The sequence below is a fragment of the Neltuma alba genome, unplaced genomic scaffold (genome assembly GCF_004799145.2).
Source record: "Neltuma alba isolate B1F8T4 unplaced genomic scaffold, ASM479914v2 tig00007651_pilon, whole genome shotgun sequence".
NCBI lineage: Eukaryota > Viridiplantae > Streptophyta > Magnoliopsida > Fabales > Fabaceae > Neltuma > Neltuma alba.
In genome coordinates, this window is record NW_021634838.1 from 8,381 (window position 1) to 31,038 (window position 22,658).

Genomic DNA, 22,658 nt, shown 5'->3' on the forward strand with positions numbered 1-22,658 from the left:
TGCCCTAACATGCTTCTGCTTTCTGCACATTTGAACGAACTTTTTTTTTTAAAAATCCTTTCAATTTTACCTCTTATAAATTGAGATAAATAAAATAAATCCCTTTATTAATATTACCTCCGATCCTAAAATATTAAGAGCTGGTCTATAGTGTAAATTGTACTACAAACTAGTTTTGATATTTAGGATTAGAGGTCATATTTTGTTATAAATCCCACATTAGAGAGCCTCACAAATGTGATGTGGTTTACAAGTTTAAAGAGCTTTTTTCTCATAATAAATTAGTCTTCTAGGGATTGCACTCTCTCTTTAGATTTGTGCTTGTTATATCAATACTTTTATTAAGAATCAGCCAATTTGGCCAACAAGAAAGACTATTTACAAAGGGTTCTGACCGATAGAAAGTTGAGTGAAGTGTTATAGAATGGAACTGTCGAGAGGCTAGCTCTAGAGAAGGGTGCATTATTATGAATCTCACATAGAAAAGCCTTACAAGTAGGGTGGGATTTATGAGTTGGGAATGTTAGCCCTCTTAATAAACTAATTTTAAGATTAAGCTCTTCTTTATGCTTGGATTGATAGCATATTCTCATGGATACTTTTGAAGCGAGGTAATTTTGTAGAGAACTAATTTGATGGCTGATTAGGTTGGTGTTAATAATGCTTCAATCAAGTCCGCTATCCATGTCAGCGCCCCAAAAAAAAAAAAAAAAGCATCCTTCTCACCAGATTTTGCGGGGATCCTATCCTGTTCATGATTCTCCATTTCTTTATAAGTCATTTCGTATCAAGCTCTCTTGTTTAATCTGAGTTTGATGAGTTAGGTTGGATTTAGTGGCATTAAACCCTTCTCTAGTTTTAAAATATTTGTGTGCGCTTTCCATTTGACCCTTATCCCAAATAAAAGAGCTCTTCCAATGCTTTTTTTTTTTTTCATTTATAAAACTTAAATTTAATATCCTGCTTAAGAAGTGTAAACCTCTCACCCAAAAAAAAAAAGTGTAAATCTTTTGCCACTTATTAATCTGATTGTGGATGATTTATGATCCTCAATTATTGATCATAAATGAAACCTAGTAACATGTGATAAAAATGCAACTACAAAATTATACGTTAAGTCTTTTAATTTTATATAAAGTTTTAATTTGTCTTTGCAATTTTATAGAGTATTTTTTCAGTCTTCTAATCCTAATACTATTAATTAGTTTAAATGATTTTTTTTTGTATCAATCATCATTATTTTAAGAAATTAAATTTAACATGTTAACACTTGTGGATGTTTTGTTGACATTTAGAATTTTAACGTCACAGTTTTTTGTCAATGAAGCTAATAATATAGGGATTGAAAGATTAAAAAAAAACACTTTATAAAATCAAATGATGGAAATGAAACGTTGTATAAAATTAAAAAATAAATAAATATATATTGTTTACCAAATTGGAACACAAGGCATTGGCATAATTTTCTCATAAGATGCAACAATTAAAAAGCCCAAAAAAGGAGGTGAAGCTCCTAATGGGAGAAAATTAATGATGGAGTATGTTTCTTATGATAGTGTAATGTCCGCATCCAACTAAAACAGCATCATTATTATATTTTATGTGGATGAAAATTAGAGGGAGAGAAGTTCCTTGTCATTTTCTTCACTTTCTGGCAGCACATTTGATATGTTTGAATAAAATAACCTCTTCCTTATCATAGAAATTATATGTATAAAATATTCCTGCGATTTTATCATCATTATTTATATATACTCCTCTAATCTTTAATATAGAAACTAATTAGGAAGTTGATATTAATCATATATATAAGACTTATTTTACATAATTATCAATCAAATTAACCTTATTATTATTCCTCTAACAATAATCAAGTCAGAGAGTAAGGGAGCATATATGAACTAATTAGGAAGTTGATATTAATCATATATATAAGACTTATTTTATATAATTATCAATTAAATTAACCTTATTATTATTCCTCTAACAATAATCAACTCAGAGAGTAAGGGAACGAATTGAAAACTTTTTTTAACAGTAGCAAGAGTTGATGATCGGATGGGGCATTTGGAGTTTTGTTTTTGTGTGGAAACTTCTTTAGATTATTATAAACCATAAGTGTGTTGTACCAACGGCATACTCCAAGGATAAATTACACTAAGTGCCACTGGCCTTTTAGTGTTGTGATACCAAAATTGTTTTCTAAATGATAGCAAGTTAATACCTCTTTTCAGGTCTTATAATTAGGACCAAATATAGTAATATTAGTATTTAACCCTCTAAGTTAATATAAATAAATAATAAGTCATTTCCAATCAAATTTGTTTTATATATGAAAATTATGAATTAAACTGGCAACCATGTTTTGACGAAAAAAATCTTGCTGCTTGTATGAAGCCAAAGGTTTATTTTGAGTTGCTCATATTAACTAACTATACTATGTTTACGTAAGTCAAGACAAAACTTCTATTAAGTATCATTCTGATTCTTAATATAAGTTATTTATAACACATTCTCAATGAATGTATTACATTAATTAACAAAATTTTTAATTTTGTTCTTATTAAAGTTTTTCTGTCTCGCTGAATTTTTCAATCATTTTCGTACCTCTCCTTTACTTCCCCCTTTTCAATGAGAATTAATAAAAAAATAAAAATAAACATTAAATATATTATAAGTGGCTTATATTTATGACCAGAATTTCTCCCTACAAGTGAGTTATATTTAGAATTAAGAGTGATACATATTTCATCCTTCGTAAATTATGATTAAAAGCTACTTTTAAGGGATTCTACTGCACTCCAAACAAGCAGCAAGTTGATTATGTTGGAGTATCATCTAAAGAGAGTGGTATAAATATCCAAAAGAAGAAAAGAGCTTGAAGTGTCATTTTCACAATGTCCGTTGCCAAAGGTTACAAACAGATGGCTTAAGAACGAAGGATGGCAACAAGGTGGTGCCGTAGCAGTAAAGGGTGGACCAAGTTGAAGTGCTTACACCAACACACAAATTTGCAAGGGTAACCAAATATCTTTGACTACACGGTGTGCGTGTGTGCATACACATATATACTCCTTCGTTGAGTTAATGGGAGGGTTTATTTTAATCCTGAACGTAAGACTTCAATTTATTTTATTTTTTTAGATTCATAAATTTTTTTGTAAATTATTCTTATTAATTGCATGACTAAAAAGTTTTTTTTTTTATCAATGAGGGTAATAATTAAAGAGCATATTTTAAGGAATTACCATTTTTTAAATAAATAACTAACTAAATTAATTTTTAAATATTTATAAATTAGTTATCTAATTTTTATATCCAACTTAGGTTGGATTGATGGAAAAATGAAAGAAAAATAAGCAAAAGAATATTAATGGAAAAAACTTTAAATATAATAATTTTTTTTACCGTTCTAATATTTTTTCTCTAATTTTCTTTCCATCCAAACTAAAGATTAGGATATATAGAGAGAAAATATTGGGTTTGTTTAGAATAATTTACAAGCAACTTTTTAATTGTAATTTATAAAATATGAGATAAATATGTAAAAAAAAATTTTTGTCTCCACTTACGTGAAATGACTTACATAGCAAACGACATCATGATATGAGTGGGGTTGCTTTGAGGAGCAACCTAAGCTGTTAGCATCTGGGAAGATGCCAAAAACCTAATCCTCCCAATGTCAGGTCCGTTGATTGTAATCTCTGGTTAGTTGTTATTGATTTGTTAATGTTAACGTTAGTTTGGGTCAAGCATTAAGGCATAAGACAAGCCATACAATGCCATCTCAATCCCCCAACAACCCCCCCTAAAAAAAAAAATCTTTGATGTTCAAAATTTTCCATCACTTTTCTCCTTTCTCACCAAATGCAAAATTCATTCAAATTTCAATATTCATTATTCATTAAGGTAAATCAATAAATCATACAATATTTTTCATTTTAAAAATTAACACATTTCCCAGCCTAAATCATAATCGAAGTGTTTTGATAAAAAGATTATTATTTAAAATGTGCTTTATTAACTACTTAAGACTAACTTAAATAATAAGACGGAATATGAATAGACATTTAAGTCCTAAATAAATATTATCCAGGACAATTTTGATATTTCACGAAAAAATCAATTTTAGCCAATTTCATTAATTTAAGAGTAAAATTGTTATTAAATATTTATAAAAAGAAATGGAGGAGTGCATTTTTCCATTTTATTTCAAAAGGGGATAAAGTGTGTGTGTGTATTTTAAAAAATAAATGTCTACGACAATTTTTTTTTCTAAACACAAGTATCCTCATAGTGAAAGTAATCTAATTCAAGACATTATTAAGTACTAAATATTAACATATTTTCCGGCAATAATTTAAAACCTGATTCTCCGTATTTTAAATAAGTAACTTTTTCTCTCACAAAAAAAAAAGGGAAAACTAATATGGAGGTCCTTATAATTTATCTTAATTTTTAATTAGGTCCTTAGAATTTTTTTTCTTTTCATTAGGTCCTTTAAGTTTTCACCGTTAAACTAGTTAGTCCCTCTTCTTTAAAACTGTTAAATGAGAACTAACGCAGTCTAAAATTCCGCTAGAAAGGGATGAGGTGGTAACAACTACACAAAGCTTTGACAGCTAGACTGTGACTAAGCATTCATTGAGTTCCATCGTCTTCTCTAGCCAAGCGAGATTCATTGTAGTTAGTTCTACGCTCTCTGCTGTGCCTCTCTCTCTCTCTTGAATGCCTGTGTGCTCTCTCTCTTGAATGTTTGTGTGCTCTTTCTTTTTGTATTCAGTTCTACTCTCTCTCTCTCTTCCTCTCTTCTGTGATTGCGTACAATTCATGCTCTCTGCTTGTGTACTCTCCCGCTAGTTTATCTTCTGGTGTGCTTCAGTCCCAATCTATTTTCTAGCCTCAAGGCGTATAGGTGAATTTGTATCTAGTTCTCGAAAAATGACGCGTAGAGAAGTTCTCTCGCCATTATTTTTTCATCTCGCTATTATTATTTATCTTATTGTGTGCTCTAGTTTCAAGTCTCCTCTGGTTGTGTTTCACTTTTGTATGTGTGTTGGAAAAGAAGGTTCATACATATATAGCAGCACATTCAGAAAGGATTCTGCAGTTCTTTCAATTTGGCCGCTTGTTTCATACTTGACTGACTTCAAGTTCAGAATTTTATGATATTTTTGTTTGACCAAAAGTTGCCATAAAAAAAAATCAAAAGGAAAAACTTCCCATACAATTATATTCGGTCCCTTGGGTTTGAAAGACGCCATTTCAGCAATGCATAATGACAAAATATGCATCAGGCCATCGATGAGTTTTTATAACCTTAGAATTTGCGCAAAAGCCATCTTCAACCCATATGGGATTTCCCCTTCAGCACCTTCGACAGCTTGTGTCGCTGGTCTGAATTTCTCTTCACCCACGATTTGCACAAAAGCCATTTTCAGCCTCAATCTTCTGTGCTCTTACTCTTTCAAAGTATCAAGTGGCAACTTTGCTTGCTTTTCTGCAGAAGAGTTCAATGACCTCCCTTCTGACTGCAAACCCCATACCATTCCAACTTCCAAATGGCTTTTGCCTTTCGTTCTCTGTAACCCGACTTGGCTCCGCCCTTGTGTTTGCTCAATCCACGTTGCAATCTATGTCCATATGTGTGGTTAATCAGATCTTATTTAGCGCCACATCATCTCTGTCAAGTTTAACTAACGGCATGTCAAAGACTTTTTAAACGGAAGGACTATCACAATTAACTGAGCAAACAATAAACCCTTGATAAAAAGAAAAAAAACTCTAAGGACCTAATTAAAAACTAAGATAAACTGTAAGGATCTCCATATTAGTTTTCCCAAAAAAAAAAAGCCAGCCAAAAGAAAATTGAAAACACAGAGGTAGCCCAGCATATACGTTTTAGAAAGCACATCAATGGGGCCAATGAGCCCGCATGTAGCAGAAGGCCCATTTCAGAAGGTTAAAGTAATGTAAGGGGAAATGACGCTTCGGGACCAAAGGAAAAGAATGATAACATTTTAAGATTCCAAATTTTAAAATCCCAATTAAGACCTTCATCTTTTATTTATTTACTTTTTTTTTTGGGCCAACATGACCGTCCTCTTTTATTGACATTTAATTAAAAAATTAATTTACAAAATTTACCTTTTCATAGGCATCGATAAAAGTGCCTTTATTCACACAGCTATACAAGTTAAAATAAAAAATCTCAAAAGTTTAAAAATTAAAAAATTTGTGTTGAAAAATAATACTCCTCCGGTCCTTAATAGGACTTAATTATTAAGTTGATTTTGGTCCTAAGACCTATTTCTTATATTTATTAATATTTTTAAATTATCCTTATGGATATTCTCTCAATCATAATCAAATAGAAGAGAGAAAGATGATATTAAGAAAAATGATTATGATGTTTTAGAAAAAAAAGTCATATTTCTTATAATTAACTAATATACCTAATTTTTTTAATCTAATCAAATTAGTTAAATAGGTATATTAAGGACCAAAGGAATATAAAGTACCGTTCGGTTTATATTGTTTCCAAGTTAACTTTCTTAAATCTCTAACTCATATATAAATATATTAACTGAAAATGATTCAAACGTTTTCAACTTTTGCGTGTGTAATTATCTTTTTTTTTTTTGGCCGAAGTGTGTGTATTTATGAAAGACAACAAGTTATAAGGGCAACAATTTTATAATACAAGTGGGTAAAAGGAAAATAACTAAAAATAGAAAACTTACGCAAAAAATCAAATTTAACTCCACGGAGCATGAACTGTAATACTTGAAAAAAAAAATCATTTATAGTAGACTAAAAATATCCTTGTGGATGATGGTAGTTGAAGTAGACCCAAGTCCTTTTGAGATCAATAAACTTCTTTTCTACACAAATAACTTCTTGTTTTTTCTCTTCCAGTTAGTTTTCAACTTGTATATGAACAAAGGCATTTTGGTCACTTGTTTTTCCTCTTAAATGTTTAAAACGAACCATGATCCTTATTTTAAATTTTTGAGATGTCACAGTATTATTACCTTTTTTAGTTAATTATATATTGCCCCTATTTACCATCATGATTGAAATCATTTATAAACACGTTTTATATAAATTGAGACAAAAATTTTTTTTATATATTTACTTTATATTCCGTAAATCACACTTGAAAAGCTATTTATAAGCTATTTTAAATGGGCTCATTGTTGTTTTCTCTTAATCCGGGACTAGTTGATGGGTTTATTGATTGAACACACAGTCAAGACAGATTTGGATCTCATCGTTACTCGTGATTTACTATACATTTAATGGATTATTGGATAGAAGTGGGGAATTTTTCAACAAATGAAGAGAATTTTGAAATTGATTTGTTGATTCTTCGGAGACACTGATAATGCACGGCTCGTTTTTCTTCTCTTATCTGCTGATTAGCTCAGCTCCGCTCAGCGAGCACCGTCCGTACACATAACCGCCACTTTCTCTTCCCAACTACCATTCTCACCAACACGACGACCCACCGCTCAAGCTCAACCCTATGCTCACTTCCATGAGTTCTATCCCCATGGACATTCTTTCCCGCCACCGGTCTTTTACTATTTTTCGTTTTACATTTCTTGAATGCAAGATCCACAGCATTCTCCAGCTGCGATTCCTTCTTCTTCTTCTTCCGCTGTTGCTTCGTCGTCTACGAGCACTTCACAAGTCCAACAAGAGGAACGCGGTATCCGGCCTCCTGCATTGCAGTCGCCTAAGTCTGACGCACAATCCCGGCGTCTGCTGCTCAACTTTGGAGCAAGCAATTGGGATTTCGCCACTGCGCCTTGGCTTGCCGGGGATGATGCCTGGCCTTGTGTTGTGGTACTCTTGACCTTTTGGTTATTCAGTACTGACCATTCCAATTGGTGTCAATTATGCTTGAAGAATCCACAATTTCCATGTATTCTTTGTGAGCTTCTCAGCTTAATGCTGAATTTACGCTTTATTTTGACAGTTTCCCTGACTATCATTCCGGGAGTTTATGGGCTTGTGACCCTAGTGGTTAGCCCAATTCTTCCATTCTTCTGCGACCCAGCCCTCTATTCGTCCAATATATGAAGGTCAATCAATAGTTACTACTTACTAATATTTCCTTTCCTTGCAACCCTCTATAGAGATTTGGGTTAAAGTTCGAGCAGGATAGATCATTTTGGAATTGAAATTATTTGCTTGATCCCAGAAATAGCATTATAAAACACTGAAGATATCCAAGGGAAGGGAAACAGAAACTTAACTATTATGGTGTTCATTGTTTTAATATTCATACGATTAACTTTTCCAAACTGAATTTTTATAAGCATCTATCCAAATATAAATTATATTATACTAATTGACTTTTACTCTAACTTTAGTTACAAAAGTCAGTTAGAATAAAAATCACTTTTATCTACCAACAACCTAAACACACCCTAAGTATTTATTTGAGGAATAAAGCCCCCATGTTGTGTGGTTCCATATCATTATGGGGCCCACTAAATATATCTCTCATCTAAGCGACCTAGTAGCCTATTACATCCGAATTTAAGTGGGCCCGAATTTTACAACTTCTTTGTTATAAGCCTAAAACAGAGTCGCGTGTAGTTGTAACCCCCAAAAAAAAAAAAAAGAAGAGTCGCCTGTAGTCAATTATGTGGGAGATATGTATTAGCCACTTTACAATACCAATTCAATAACAACCGACTCAACCGATCATTGCCAATACAATACATTTCCTAGTTGGTTTGATATGATTTGCCGGAGAGAACAGGTCTTACGGAGCTATTTCTAGTTCTAATACCAAGCATCCGTTTCACAATTAACTTAAGGCTTTTTGACATTTCCAACAGCAATAATTTTAATGGATTATTACCAGCAAGATACCTTAGGGAGTTTAAAGGAATGATGAGAACAAAAAAATGTTCAAGCTGGTTGGCAGTATATGGGAAGTGAAAATTATTCAGCGTATATGGATTCAATGGTGATCACATGGAAAGGTTATACCATAGAGTTTTAAAGGATCTTGACAATATTCACCATTGTTGACTTGTCAAATAATAGATTTGATGGAAAGATTCCAAAAGCCATTGGAGAGCTACATGCACTGAAAGGGTTTAATTTTTCTCACAATAGAATCTCTGGTATTAGATTTAAGGTTTTGATCATAACAATTTAAATGTTTTCTGTTTTATTAAGTTGATCTATTAAGTAGTTGTCAGATGATTGCTATCTGTATTTTAGTTACTTAGCATTGAATTTGATCAATAATGTGTTAGATAAATCAAAGTTTATGAGTTGATTGATCATTGATAACACTGTTTAATGTAGAAGATTGCAGTAAATTATCGATCAATTGATCGATAATCTAGTGATCGATCATCTGTCAGAAAAACCCACACAACCTTGGTAAAGTATATCAAAGCTTTTATCGATCACCTGATCGATCAAGCTTTTATCAATATGAACTCAAATAAAGGGTAAAGTTTTTCCACTTACTTACTATATTGAACAAATTCGCCTGTTATCGATCAAACTTTTATCGATAACTTGTTCAAACATGGTATGATAATTTACTTCTGGTTGATTGATAATGTGTTTTGTCAAAATATTCTCTTAAGGTCTTTAATCGATCAATTGATCAATCAATCGTTTTTGATCAAATGATCGATCATCAACACCTTCACTGCACATATCTCATCAATTATTGTTTTCAGCTATTTTTCAGATCACTTGTTTGATCATTCACTTATCGATAAAATGATCGATCATCTTGACCTCTTCTCTTTTTTTTCACATCACATGATCAATCAAAGTCTTTCCTAATCTTTTCGGAAAACAACTTTCAACAATCATTTATTGATCACTTAATCGATTAATCGTTAATCGATCACCATCTATTCTGTGACTTAATTGTGAAAACTTTCTTTAAACCCATTTTTTTGATCATCTTTCCTATCGACTATTTATCGATAAGGTATTCGATCAACACATTTTAAAAATATATTTCTCTTATACTTAGCTTTATCAATAATATGATCGATCAAATATTTTTTGATCATTTATTCGATCATTGCACCAGTTCATTTCACAACAGCTATTCACGATGATCTTCAAAACCAATTTATCTTTAAGCTTTTCTCAGCCTTCCTTGATACATAACTCTATTGAAAAAATATGAAGGCAAATGAAACTTGAAAAAGTTTAACCTTGCATAATTCATTTAGAGCTATCTATTTTCATGTTTCATCATTTATCAATCATGTGCTTGATCATCTTATGATCCATAACCTATTCGATAAATATATATATCTGTTCTAGTCTTTTCTCTGATATTTAATCGATAATTTGATCGATCAGAGATTTATCGATCAAGACATCGATCAAGCAAGTCCCGATTATGGTTTAAGTATCTGGTGATTGATTATGTGCTTTTCAATTTATTCTATCAATATTAATGATCACCACTTATTCTGTTACCCTTACTAATTCCTTGAAGAAGAAGACTTACTTGTATTAAAAGACTTATGCAGATTACGAAGCTCAATGGTTATTTAGTAGCCTTTAACCTATTGTGTCAGAGGCATTAATAGTGAACTACTGTTGTAACTGTCGAACACACGCAAGCGATCTTCCAACAGCTAGAAGCTCTTCAGTCTAACAGATAATTAAACTACTCCAATTATAAAAGGCACAAAGGGCATTGAATGAAGTATTGAATACGCGTGCTACCGTCTGTCAAAAAATTTACTATTATATTCAATACTTTGTTTTACCGAACTTCAGTGTTTAACATTCATATACTCTGTAAGAGAGCTTGATACACTTTATATTACTCATTTTCTGAGAGTAACTCAAGAGTGTAGACTCTTGAGGGGATTGTGACCTTACGGGTAGCAAGGGAGAGTGATTGAGTGATTCAATTATTGTAATGAGGTATTAAGAGCCCATTTAATCTTGGAGATTTAGTGAAAATCTCAGAGACATTCTGAGGACTGGACATAGATCAAATGGTTGAGACCGAACTAGTATAAAACTCCGTGTCTCCATTCCTCGGTGAAACCTTCCAAACTCTTCTTCTCTGTTTTATTTGCTTGGTTATTTTAATTTTGGTAAATTTTTATACTTCACCCAATTCACCTTCCTCTTGGGTGAAACTACCACTAACATTTAGTTCTATTCCAAAATCAATTAGAAAATTGACAAGTCTAGAATTGTTAGATATGTCATCAACAAGCTTGAGAGGATGAGATTCCTCTAGCATTGACAAATCTCAACTTTCTTGCATTTTTGAACCTTTCACAAAATAAGTTTGAAGGGGTCATATCAAGAGGTAAGCAATTTCATACATTTCAAAGAGATGCACATGAGAGGAATTTAAGATTATGTGGTGTTCCATTATCAAAAACTTGCGATTAGGATGAAAGAGAATACTAATGAGGAAGTGGGTTTTGGTTGGAAACCAATAACATTGGGATATGTATGAGGAATGGTATTTGGAATCCTCATGGGGTATATTGTGTTTTCAATTGGAAAACTCAATGGTTTGTAAGGATTTTTGGAGGTCATTCCAAAAAACAAGCCAAAAGAGTGAGAAAAGAGCTTGTACAAATAAATTAAAGAATGAATTACCTAAGAATTTGGCTTATAATCTGTTACAACTTTTTGGTCTTTATGTTTCTTCTTTTTTTCTGACCCAAAAAAAAGTTTCTTCTTTTGTTTTGTTCCTCTAGTTGTATCATGTTTGTCAAATATTCTAGCAACACTAAGAGTGTATTATATATGTTTTGTTTTAAATGTAATGTCTTGTTATTCCATTTTTGCAATTTTAAGTGATTTGTTGTCACTGCTTTCATTGGTATGCGTTGAAGGTGAATGAAGCACAAGTTTGAGGCCAAAAAAAAAACTGTTTGTTAATGTTAGCACATACGACGGTAATTAATTAGTTTTTAATTTTTCATTACTTCAAAAAGGCCCCATTTTAAAATCATAACCAACTTTTTCAAGTTTTGGATTCTTCTATAAACTCTACAACCCTTTATTCACGGTATGTTATATTATTAATAATTAACTGAATTTTCTTTCGGGTAAATTACAATGAATTTTTCTACATTTTGATGGGAAAAAATTTTTTTTTAAAGAAGAATTTTTGTAAGTTTTGGTTTTTTTAAAGTAAAGAAATTAAACTCTTATTGGTTTGCCTGATTTTTAAGATGCACAATGATTCTCCAAAAATAAATTAACAAAGCTCCAATCTTCTTCCCCATCGTCCTCGCTCCTTACTTCGTTTCAAACTTTTAGCAAAACATCAACCATCTTCAATTCTTCTCTTTCCTTTATAGATAAAAGGAGAAAACCATGCTGCTTCTTTGTGATCTAAAATATTGAAGATGACAACCAAATAATGCTCATATAAGGTTTACATGACAATGGGGGAAACAAATTTTGTTACCAAACACCGCATTCTCTGATTAACTTATTAACAAGTATTGGCCAACAATCAAAATGTCTAGAGAACTTTTTTCGGACCACCGTGCCCAGGTTCATTTTGTTTTTGATATAATCGTTCCAATTTTTTTTTAAATTTAATTTCCCTTTGATCTGAAAATCATGAACTTTCTTTGCTTTGAGGGCGAGTATTATAGTTATGATCTATTCAGACAATATATTAACGGTTTAAATTTATTTATTTATCTTTTTAATAACATTAGTTTTATAAGATGTTAAATCTGGACTATTAGAATTTTAATCTAACGGTTGTGAAGAGAAAATAAGAATAGTGGAAGGGAAGAGGATTGAAAGGGTAGTAGAAAGAATCCAAATCTGTGAATGACAAAGAAGGAAGGAGACTAGAGTGTGTTGGGGGGGGGGACTATTTTTCCTACCATGTTAGTGTTTTTCCCCAAGTCAGATTTTCACAGGATCCCTTATCAGCTCCAACTAACGGCGTATATACGTTTGGTAAATGGAAGGACTAGCACGAATAAGAGTAAACAGTGATGATGAAATAAAAAGAAAAAAAACTGCTAGGACCTGATTCAAAATTTGATAAAACTATGAGGGTTGACAAATTAATTTTTCCATTTATGAATGTGGGACCCATTTTGGAAATTCATCATAATATGACTTTGCAAACCTTTATTCAGGCCACCTCAATTCATCGCTATGAGGTGTCATTCACTTACAGAGTTAGAATTCCGCAAACAAAACAAATGTGGAAAATTTGCACCCAATCTAGAGACATATGCAAGAAAGTTCTCTCCCGGATGCTAATTTAAGAGTTAAGTTTTTATCTTAAATATAAAATTTTAACTTATTTTGTTTTTTATTTTTTCTCCAAACTAAATTAGCTAACATATAAACTAATGAATAATCTCATGTCATAAAGAGGTATTTTAAGAAGGTCATGTAATATTTTATATAATTAATTTTTTTATTTAACTTTCTTAATTAATCTGAATTAGTTATATAGCTCGTAAATGAATGATCGACATCAATCAATATTTTATTTTAAAATAATGTTAAAATCTTGAAATTTTTTTGGGATAAATAGTCTTGGTTGACGAATATTTAAATTTAGGGTCTACTGGTCATAAGTGGGGTGGGGGGAGAAAATTGTGGGATCAATCTATCTAGTATCTATTAGCTGTCCATGCACGGTCTACTGAATTTTACCTATTTTTTTGTCATTAAAATAATAAAATAGAGAAAAAAATATTATAACAATTGACCCTATAGTCATAAAGCATGCGTCCAAGTCAAATAAATAAAAGTGAGTCTTCTTTACGTGTAGTTATTTGCAGCTATGCATATATTTAATTTGAGTTATCTAAATTTTTAATGGTTGGTATTCACGTTATTATCCACATTTCCAATTGATTTTCAGCATGTGTGTGTGCTGAAATAATCTAAAGAAACTATTTTTTTTTAGATTTTCAGTGTATTCATGTTATTAAATATTTTCAAGAATAAATTTTCTAAGTTTTGTTAAATCTAAAGAAACTCCTGCTATTTGAGCCAGAGAAACCCGCAATGCAAATTACTATTTTCTTAGAATGTTATGGAGTTTGGAATTCTGCCAAAAAAATTTGAATAATTTGCACCTAATCTAAGACGTGCAAAAATTAATAGATTATCTACAACTGTGATAACGATGTTCAGGATATATACACGTAGGATGTACTGTTCTATTTTGAAATGTTAAACTATTGGAATTTTTCATAATAAATAGCAATCTCAGTTGCCTAGTATTAAGTTTTGGGGTCTATTGGTCAAAATGAAAAGGAAAAGAGGTTGGGGGCAAATTTACATTGGTCCACTGGCACTCCTCGCACGGCATTTCATCTTTAGATGAAATTTCCACTTGCCACCAAATAAAAAAAAGAAAAAGAAATTTCCACCGCATTTTACGAATTTTAAGGATTGATCTTGGTCATAAAGCATGCTGCTACATTAATTTTAAGTCAAGTAAAGACAAACAAGTCTTCTTTATAATTATTTACAGTTATATATTGAGAGATATTTAAAGGATTAAAGTGTGAATCTACTTTTAAAGAAATTCTGCGGAAGCACCAAACACCATAAACAACTTATATAATGACTTTTATTATTCTTGCAATAGTTTTGACATGTTAAAATCACCTATTTATCATTTTGAAATTCAACTGGTGTTTTTTGTCATTGTGAAAATTTTAAATAGGGTTAAGGTAAAGATTTACTCATGAAATATTCCTTCAAGAGCATCAAATACCATAAATTTTTTTAGATGCAAAAATACAAATGAAATTTTCAAAGTGGTGCAAAAATATCACGGCTGTTAAGTCAACTAATATTAACTGTTTAACTGATAATTCAACTGACAATGTGGTGGAAAAGTGCGCATGAAGTTTTCAGAATGATGGAAAAATACACATGTAGTTTTCAACAACCATGGCATTTTTGCACTATTGTGGAAACTTTATATGTATTTTTGCACCATTTTTTGACATGCATGTTTGGTAAAAATTAAGGTTAGTTGACTTAATGGTTATGACATTTTTGCATCATTTTGTCAAAACTATTACAAGAATAGTAAAAATCATTACATTAAGTAGTTTATGATGCTTGGTGCCTTCGCAAAATTCTTTTCACGGGAAAAAAACTCTTTTTCCTGCCATGTCAGTGTTTTTCCCTAAGTCAGATTGTCACAGGATCTCTCATTAGCTCCAACTAACAGCGTATATACGTTTACCAACAGAAGGACTAGCACGAATAAAGGAGTAAATAGTGAGGATGAAATAAAAAGAAAAAAAATTGCAAGGACCTGATTCAAAATTTAATAAAACTATGAGGATTGACAAATTAATTTTTCCATTTATCAATATGGGACCCACTTTGAAAATTCATCATAATATGACTCTGCAAACCTTTATTCACGCCATATCAATTTATCCATATGAAGTTCGCTTACAAAGTTAGAATTCCACAAGCAAAACAAATGTGGAAAATTTGCACGCAATCTAAACACATATGCAAGAAAGTTCTCCCCTAGATATTAATAGAAGAGCTAATTTAATTTAAGAGAGTTAGTTTTTATTCTAAATATAAAATTTTAATTTTTTTTATCTTTTCTCCAAACTAAATTATACTACCAAGTAGCTTTTATATTTAAGATTAAAAGCCGTATTTTGTTATAAGTGCTATGTTAGTGAACCTCACAAATGTGATGTGGTTTATAAGTTTAAAAAACTTTTTCTCATAATAAACTAGTCTTTTAGGTATTGCATTCTCTCTTTGAATTTTTATGTCCAACTTAGCTTGGATTGAGGGAAAAATGAAAGAAAAATAAGGAAAAGAATATTAATGGAAAAACTTGAAATATAATAAACTTTTTTTTTTACCGTTCTAATTTTTTTTTCTGTAATTTTTTTCCATCCAAACTAAAAATTAGGACATGTAGGGAGAAAATATTACGTCTCTTTAGAATGATTTTATAAGCAACTTTTTAATCATAATTTATAAAATACAAAGTAAATATATAAAAAAAATTGTCTCAATTTGCATAAAATGACTTACAAGTTATTTTGAACGTGATGGCAAACAGAGTCATGATATGAGTGGAGTTGTTTTGAGGAGCAACCTAAACTATTAGCATCTGGGAAGATGCCAAAAACCTAATCCTCCCAGTGTCAGACCTGTTGATTGTAATCTTTGGTTAGTTGTTATTGATTTGTTAATGTTAACATTAATTTTGGTCAAGCATTAAGGCGTAAGACAAGCCATATAATGCCATCTCAATCCCCCAACTACCCCACCCCCCAAAAAAAAATCTTTGATGTTCAAATTTTTCCATCACCTTCTCCCTTCCTCACCAAATGCAAGTTTCATTTAGATTTCAATATTCATTATTCATTAAGGTAAATCATACAATATTTTTCATTTTAAAAATTAACATAATTCCCAGCCTAGACCGTAATCGAAGTGTTTTGATTAAAAAAATATTATTTAAAATGCACTTTATTAGCGACTTAAGACTAACTTAAATAATAAGACGGAATATAAATATACATTTAAGTCATAAATAAATATTTAGCGAGGAAAATTTTGATTTCTCACAAAAAATAATCAATTTTAACTAATTTGATTAATTTAAGTAAAATTGTTATTGAGTATTTTTAAAAAGAAGTGGAGGAGTGCATTTTTCCATTTTACTTCAAAAGTGGATAAAGTGCGTATGTGTATTTGATTAAAAAAAATATAAATGTGTAAACCTAATGGAGGCAATCTAATTGGAGATATTGTTGAATAATTTTTTCTCCGACAAAAAAATTTCCAGTCCAGAGAAAATCGAAAACATAAGAGGTAGCCCACCATCTAACGTTTTAGAAAGCACAGGACAGGCCCAATAAGCCACATGCAGCATTAGGCCCATTTCAGAAGGTAATGTAACGTAAGGGGAAATGACACCTCAGGACCAAAAGAAAAGAATAATATTACCTCCCATATTTAGTTTGACTGTTATTTTAATTTTAAATATATGACATCAATTCATTTTATTTTTTATATTTATTTATTTATTTAATGTAGTTCTTGGAATAAGAATAGTTCTAGTCAGTACACTTAATTAGTAAGAATGTTTTAGGAAAGATAATATTTATTTATTACAAATAACTAAACTTAACTAGTTTTCTAACATTTTAAGATTTCAAATTTTAAAATTCCAAGTAAGAAATTCATCTTTATTTATTTATTTGCCAACTAGACCTTCATCTTTTATTGACATTTAATAAAAAATTAATTTACAAAATTTACCTTTTTATAGGCATCGATCAAAATGCCTTTATTCACACACAGCTGTACAAGTCCAAAAAAAAAAAAAACAAGTTAGAAAAAAAAAACTTAAAAGTTAAGTCTAAAAAAGTTGTGTTGAAAAATAATTGAATGCACCTTTCGGTTTGTGTCCAACTTAACTTTCTTAAATCTCTAACTCACGTATAAATATATTAACTGAAAATGATTCAAACGTTTTCAACTTTTGTTTATTCCTTTGCTCATATTTACAGGACAAATGGAAGATATTTTTTAGTTTTATTTATAGGATACTAGGAGAAATTTTTTATATGAATGTGTAATTTTACCCATCATTTAGTATTGTGTTGACTTTGTTTACATAAAATATAGCATATATTCCTTCAGTCTTTAATATAATACCTATTTAACTAATTTGATTAGATTAAATAAGTTAGATAAGTTAGTTAATTATAAGAAATATGACATATTTTTTCTAAAACACTATAATTGTCTTCTTTAATATCCTCCCTTTATCTTCCACTTAATTATAGTTCAGGGGGTTATCCATAGGGGTAATTTAGAAAAAATAAATAAATATGAAAGATAGGTTTATATTTAGGATCAAAATCAACTTAATAATTATGTCTTATATTAAGGACTTATTATATTAAATAACGATGAAATCATAAAGTTGTCAAATTTTAAATGAGAAGACATGAAATTTAAAATTTTCTTAATATATTTGAAACATATTAAAAATAATTTTAAAACAGGATAAAATGAGCATTTGTTTTTGGCCACAGTGTGTGCATTTATGAAAGGACAACAGTTTTATAATACAACTGGGTAAAAGGGCAATAACTAAAAGAGAAAACTTCCACAAAAAATACGTTTAACTCCGCGGAGTACGAACTGTAATGCTAAAAAAAAAAAAAAAAATCATTTATGGGGGACTAGAAATGACCTTCTAGATGATGGTTGTTGAAGTGGACCCAAACCTTCTTGAGATCAATAAATTTCTTTTCAACGCAAATAACTTCTAGTTTTTTCTCTTCCCATTAGTTTTCAACTAATATGTGAACAAAGGCATTTTGGTTGCTTGGTTTTCCCCTTAAATGTTCAAAACGAACCATAATCCTGATTTTAAATTAATCAATTAATTCTTATATTACCTTTTAATATTTTTTTAATATATTTTTATACATAAAAGGGTCCTAGCATTATGCAAATTTCATACACAGTTTGATTTAATTCTTTTTTACTGATAAAATTGTTAGTAAGAATTTTTTTCTGAATATTAATTTCCTTACTTTATGTTCTACTTCTTTTTTTAAAATTATTATTCTGATTATGCTTGCCACGAAGGTAGAAGGGAAAAGCAATGGCATCTACGAATACGATGCAAAGGGAAAGAAAAGATAAACCGTGTGGAGCCATAAGCAACCGCGAAGCAGTCACCTTTTTATGGAAAATATATTTTGAGTGTGAACATTATTAGGCTTTATATTGGAATCCTGAAATTTTGATGGCGGTCAAAGTCGTCTCATGGGTTTGAAGCGAAATTTCGAACGGATAGTAAAGAAAGATAATGCTTACAATGTTTTTTTTATTTCACTTACTACCTTCGGTTTTTAATATTAAGACCTTATTTGATTTTTATTTTAATCCTAAATATAAGATACCAATTCACTTTGTCTCTTATACTTATGTATTTTTTTCTATGATAATTTTAACCAATACATTTGCTTAATAAGGATATTTTAGGAAAGTCACCATCTATTTATTACAACTAATTAATTTAACTTTTTTTAATCTTCTTAAATTAGTTAACTAGTTCTTATAATTAGGATGGGAAGTAGTATTTTATTTGGAGGCAGATTGTGGAGGGTTAATGAAGAAAGAGAAGACGAGCGTGAGGTTTTTTCTTTTTTGGGGTGGGGTGGGGGTTTAGAGAGAGGGGAGGGCGAGGAGGAAGAGACGTTTGGCAAGGAAACTATGCCTAGAAACAGTCACCCTCAATGCAAAGAAAGTTCATGATTTTCAGACCAAAGGGAAATTCAATTTAAAAAAATAAATTGGAAGGATTATATCAAAAGCAAAATGAATCTGGGCTTGATGTTTTGAAAGAAGTTCTCCAGACATTTTGATTCTTGGCCAAAACTTGTCAATAAGTTAATCAGAGAATGGGGTGTTTGGTAATTTTGCACCCAATCTAAACACATATGCAGGAAAGTTCTCCCCCAATACTAATGTTAATAGAAGAGCTAATTTAAGGGTTAGTTTTTATCCTAAATATAAGGTTTTAACTTTTTTTTTATTTTTTTAAACTAAATTATCTAACGTATAAACTAATGTATAATCTCATGTCATAAAGAGGTATTTTAAGAAGGTCATATAATATTTTATATAATTAACTTATCTATTTAACTTTCTTACTTTATCTGAATTAGTTATGTAGCTCATAAATGAGTGACCGAAAGCAAGAAAGATTTTATGTTATATATATATATGATATAATTTTATTTTAAAATAATGTTGATCTCTTGAAATTTTTTTGGGGTAAATAGTCTTATTTGACGAATATTTAAATTTAGGGTCTACCGGTCATGAGGGGGCTGGGGGAAGAAAATTGTGGGATCAATCTATCTCTTATCTATTAGCTTTCCGTGCACGGTCCACTGAATTTTACCTATATTTTTGGTCATTAAAGTGATAAAATAGAGAAAAAAATATTATAAAGAGCTAACCCTATAGTCATAAAGCATGCGTCCAAGTCAAATAAATAAAAGTGAGTCTTCTTTATGTGTAGTTATTTGCAGCTAGCCAGCTATGTATATATTTAATTTGAGTTATCTAAATTTTCAATGGTTGGTATTCATGTTATTATCCACATTTCCAATTGATTTTCAGTGTGTGCGCGCTGAAATAATCTAAAGAAACTATTTTCTTTACATTTTCAGTGTATTGACGTTATTAAATTTTTTCAAGAAGAAATTTTCTGAGTTTTGTTAAATCTAAAGAAACTCCTGCTATTTGAGCCTGTAATGCAAATTACTATTTTCTTAGAAGGTTATTGAGTTTCGCATTCTGCCAAAAAAAACTGAATAATTGGCACCTAATCTAGGACACGCAAAAATTAATAATATATCTACAACTGTGATAAAGATGTTCAGGATATATACATGTAGAATGGACTGTTCTATTTTGAAATGTTAAACTATTGGAATTTTTCATAATAAATAGCAATCTTAGTTGCCAAGTACTAAGTTTTGGGGTCTATTGGTCAAAAAGAAAAGGAAAAGAGGTGGGGGGCCAATTTATGTTGGCCTATTGGCACTCCTCGCACGGCGTTTCATCTTCAGATGAAATTTCCACTTGTAACCCAAAAAAAAAAAAAAGAAATTATTTCCACTGCATTTTAAGAATTTTAAGGATTGATCTTAGTCCTGCTACATTAATTTTAAGCCAAATAAAAACAAACGAGTCTTCTTTATAATTATTTACAGCTATATATAGAGAGATATTTAAATGATTAAAGTGTAAATCTAACTTAAAAGAAATTTTGCGGAAGCACCAAACACCATAAACTACTTATATAATAATTTTTACTATTCTTGCAATAGTTTTGGCATGTTAAAATCACCTCTTTATCATTTTAAAATTCAACTGGCGTTTTTGTCATTGTGAAAATTTTAAATAGGGTTAAGATATAGATTTACTCATGAAATATTCCTTTTGGAGCATCAAATACCATAAATTTTTTTTTAGGTGCAAAAATACAAATGAAATTTTCAAAGTGGTACAAAAATATCACGACTGTTAAGTCAACTAATATTAACTATTTAACTGATAATTCAATTGACAAAATGGTGAAAAAGTGCGCATGAAGTTTTCAAAATAATGTAAAAATATACATGTAGTTTTCATGAACCATTGCGTTTTTGCACTATTTTGGAAACTTTATAAGTATTTTTGCACCATTTTTTGACATGCATGTTTGGTAAAAATTAAGGTTAGTTGACTTGATGGTTATGATATTTTTACATCATTTTAAAAACTTCATGTGCACTTGTGTGCCTAGAAAAAACTTATGATATTTGGTGCTCTCAGAGGAATATTTTATGAGTACATTTACTTCTTAACCCTATTTAAAATTTTGGACAATGACAAAAAATGCCAGTTGAATTTCAAAATGATAAAGAGGTGATTCTAACATGTCAAAACTATTACAAGAATAGTAAAAATTATTATATAAGTAGTTTATGATGCTTGGTGTTTCTGCAAAATTCTTTTTGGGGAAAAAAACTCTTTTTCCTACCATATCAGTGTTTTTCCCTAAGTTAGATTGTCATAGGATCTCTCATGCTCCAACTAACGGCATGCATGCACTTGGTAAACGAAAGGATTAGCATGAATAACGGAGTAAACAGTGAGGATGAAATAAAAAGAAAAAAAAACTGCAGGGACCCGATTCAAAATTTAATAATACTATGAGGATGGACAAATTAATTTTTCCATTTATTAATATGAGACCCATTTTGAAAATTCATCATAATATGACTCTGCAAACCTTCATTCATGCCACATCAAACCTTCATTCACTTACAGAGTTAGAATTCAACAAACAAAACAAATGTGGAAAATTTGCACCCAATCTAAAGACATATACAAGAAAGTTCTCCCCCGAATATTAATAGAAGAACTAATTTAAGAGTTAGTTTTTATTTTAAATATAAAATTTTAACTTATTTTGTCTTTTATTTTTTTCTCCAAACCAAATTACCTAACATATAAACCAATGTATAATCTCATGTCATAAAGAGGTATTTTAGGGAGGTTGTGTAATATTTCATATAATTAACTTATCTATTTAACTTTCTTAATTTATCTGAATTAGTTAATGACCGAAAGCAATATATGTTAATTATCTGAATTAATTGACGAATATTTAAATTTAGGGTCTACTGGTCATGAGAGGGGTGGGGGAAGAAAATTGTGGGATCAATCTATCTCTTATCTATTAGCTTTCTGTGCATAGTCCACTGAATTTTACCTATTTTTTAGTCATTAAAGTAATAAAATAGAGGAAAAAATATTGTAAGAACTGACCCTATAGTTATAAAGCAGGCGTCCAAGTTAAATAAATAAGAGTCTTCCTTACGTACAGTTATTTACAGCTATACCTCTATTTAATTTGAGTTATCTAAATTTTCAATGGTTGGTATTCACGTTATTATCCACATTTCCAATTATGTAAGTAATTAACGTGATTTATTTGTCTTTTTAAAATTTAAGAGTTATTGTTTTGGTCATTTGTCCTTTCAATTTTCATTGGTTGGTATTCAATTATCTTTTAGTTTTTCTGAAACAGTTAAGACATGTAAATA